The sequence below is a fragment of the Octodon degus genome, unplaced genomic scaffold, assembly GCF_000260255.1.
Source record: "Octodon degus isolate 3935 unplaced genomic scaffold, OctDeg1.0 scaffold00194, whole genome shotgun sequence".
In the NCBI taxonomy this organism is placed as follows: Eukaryota; Metazoa; Chordata; class Mammalia; order Rodentia; family Octodontidae; genus Octodon; species Octodon degus.
The window spans coordinates 455,006-458,442 of record NW_004524770.1 but is presented as its reverse complement, the minus strand read 5'-3'; the positions used below and the strand labels follow the sequence as shown (position 1 = coordinate 458,442).

General features: G+C 42.5%; 1 protein-coding gene across 2 annotated transcripts in view; it reads left to right on the top strand.

Annotated features, from left to right (window-relative positions):
- Positions 1–3,437, top strand: part of Dnajc5 (DnaJ heat shock protein family (Hsp40) member C5) — a 57,383-nt gene that overhangs the window by 10,419 nt on the left and 43,527 nt on the right. The gene's annotated exons all lie outside the window — the stretch shown is intronic.

Below are 3,437 nucleotides of genomic sequence, written 5' to 3'. Positions count from 1 at the left end.
AGCTTGTTCTAAGTAGGTGCTTTAGACCACTGAGCCATCTCAGCAGCCCCCCTTCCCTATATTTTTAAAAGGGCAAATGACAATAAACTAAGTTGATAAACAAGATTTTTTTTTAAATGGACATACTCTTTACATCTAAAGGGCTATGCAACAATATTAATCTTTTTTTAAAATTTTAAAAAAAATTTTTTGTGTGTGTGCATGTGTGTGTGGCCAGCTCAGCCCACCAGGGGGCGGGGATGGCTGGCATGTGGTGCTGGGGGATTGAACCGCGGTCCCTGTGCTTTGCTAATCTTGTTCTAAGTAGGTGCTTTAGACCACTGAGACATCTCACCAGCCCTCTTTTTTTTTTTTTTTTTTGGTGGAACTGAGAATTGAACTCAGGCCCTTGTGCTTGCCAGGGAAGCGCTTATTCAACTGGGCTATCTCCCCGGCCCCAACAATATTAATCTTTAAGAGTTAGTTAACATATAACCAACATAACTTATTGAGCTTTATAAACCTCATATGTACTATATGTAAATTGAGGGCAATATAGGAGCTTTACAAATACAGAGAGGCAACCAGAAAATCAAAAAAAAATTCATATCTGTATTTTTAATTTTTACTTTAAAATATGAAGGCTTAGGATATAGGTTAGTGATAGAGTGCTGGCCTAGGCTGCACAAGACCCTGAGTTTGTTCAGTCCCCACAGTCAAAGTCAGTATTCTCAAACACATGTAGCATGGTGCACACCTGTAGTCTCAGCTATTTGAAGATTGAGGGAGGAGGGTGACAATCAAGGACAGTCTGGGCAATTTACTGAGATCTCATCTCAAAATAAAAAAAACAAGACCAGGTGTGTTGGCACATGCCTGTAATCCCAGCACTGGGGAAGTTGAAAAAAGAAGGATCACTTAAGAGTCTGAGCTACATAGTGAGACCCTGTATCAAATACATTAAAAAACAACACAAAACAAACAAACAAAAAAACACAGGCTGGGATGAAGCTCAGTGGTAGGGTATCTCTGGATTTGATACCTTAGCACAATCCCTCACCTCATAAAAAATGTCTATATTTATCTACCTGTATCTATATTTATGATCAAGAGTTAATGTAGTACTTTATTAATTTTTCTTTTTTTTTTTTTTGGCGGAAGCGGGAATTGAATTTAGGCTCTTGTGCTTGCCAGGGAAACGCTTATTCCACTGAGCCAGCTCTCCGGCCCCACTTTATTCATTTTTAAAAGAAATTTTTTGGGGGGCCTGCCCCTTAGCTCAGTTCTTTAAGTGGCTGCTTCCACAATGCAGTCAGGCTCAGGTTGCTGTGGTTCGATCCCCACAACTCAAGCCAGCCAACCCTGCCCTGAAGGCATTCAGCGCCAAAAAAAAAAAAAGATTTTGCCAGGGAGATGGCTCAGTAGAATAAGTGCTTCCCTGGCAAGTGCAGAGGCCTGAGTTCAATCCCTGGTTCCGCAAAAAAAAAAAAGAAAAGTAAAAATTTTTTTGTATTCAGTTACAGGATCCACAGTCTCACTGCACAGATCAGACTTGTAATGAGCTCCTGTTTCCAGCTGCCCAAGTGCTGGGATTTCTGGGCCAGCACACCCAGTCTCTTATCACAGTCTCTGTCACTGTCTCAGCACGCCCTGGGGGCAGGGCCGGCCTGGCACATGCCAGGGATCAGAGGTAGGACTTTATTCAGAAGGGGATGTACAAGAAAAAAATCAGACCTAACACTTGCTCTGGTTTCTTGCTACAGCATAACCCTTGGTAAAGCCATGCAAAGATTATGGTGCCTTGGACCTTTTCTGGAAGGAGAAGGAAGGGATTAGGATAGTACGAAAAAGATAAATAAAGCTGTTGTGGTGATAGGAAAGTCATGATACATGATCTGGGAGAAAATGTCCACTTCTAGGTGCTATCTGTCTCTGGGGAAAACATCTCTGGTCAACTCCATTCCTTTTTTTTGTTTGGTCAGTTCCATTCTAAAGTCCCCAGCAGAGGTACATTTCAGGAGTCTGGATCTTAGACTGGAGGCCCTGAAGCTATGCTGCAGGGAACACTGTGTGATCTCTTCAAGGAAATTTTTTTTTTTTTTAATTTGTGTGTGCGTGTGTGTGTGTGTGTGTGTGTGTGTCTGTGGCCAGCTCAGCCCACCAGGGGGCGGGGCTGGCTGGCATGTGGTGCTGGGGGATTGAACCGTGGTCCCTGGGCTTTGCCAAGCTTGTTCCAAGTAGGTGCTTTAGACCCCTGAGCCATCTCACCAGCCCCTTACAAGTTGTTTTTTTTTTTTTTGCTCTAAATGCCCTGAGGGGTGGTTTGGCTGGCTGGAGTGTTGTGGGGATCGAACTATAGCAACCTGAGGCTGACAGCTTTGTGGAAGCAGCCACTTAAACAACTGAGCTAAGGCCAGGCCCCCTCTTCAAGGGAATTTAAGGACAGTCTTTCTAGCATCATTTCCAAAAGAACTAAATTTTGGGTTTAAGATAATCAAAGTCAGGTTAGCTTAGCTGTCAGTTGGTGGGACACAAAGGCTTCTTTTACTTGGTGAAAATATGCTTTGGTGTGGTGCATTAAAGCCTTGTACTGTTGAGTCATAGCTGTCAGAGTGGATGATCATGAGGTTCTTTATTAGGGACATAGGTCATCTTCTAGTGACTGTGGTGGTGCCTTGGTTCACGAACTTAATTTATTGTACAGTTTTGGAAAAGATGGCCACGCTTGTTTGGATGGGAGAGATGGCTACAGTGTCTGTCGTCTGGTGGAGAGTTTGCAAACGAAAACAAATTTTGCTAGATACTTCTGTTTATGAGTCAGATTGTGAACTTATTTCATAACAGCTAAGTTTCTTTTCCAGGGAGAGAGGATATGGTTGCCGTTGATCTGTAGTACCCTTTTTAATTTTAAAAAAATTATTTATTTGGTACAGGGTCTTGCTATGCAGCTTGGACTCATAGTGATCCTTCTGTCTCAGCCTCTCCAGTGCTGGGATTACAGGTGTGCACCACTCTGCCCAGTTTTGGTGGCTGGTACTGTGTGCCTGCTTTGGAGTGGGTGCACAGCATGTGATAGTGAGGGTCCAACCCGGGTCCTTACACTTGCCAAGCAGGCGCTTAGACCACCGAACTATGTCTCCAGCCCAATCTGTATATCTTTGACCAAAGCAATCCAGTTTATTTTGGTTAGCTTTGCCTAGTGCCATTTTTAAAAATATCTTACTGAACTGTTTTACAATTTGTCCAATACCCTAAATATACTCATTGCTAGAGATTTGTCCAGGTATGTCCCATATGTTATACAGATTTTCTAGTAGTATTTTAGATACTAAAGGAGGCAGTTAAGTGAAATCGATTTTGTGTAACCCAGCAGGTGCCAAAAATGTATCATGTGAGATTTTCATTGTCTTTACCAGAATTTATGAGTTTGATGTACCAAAAGTTGGTTACAGATGATT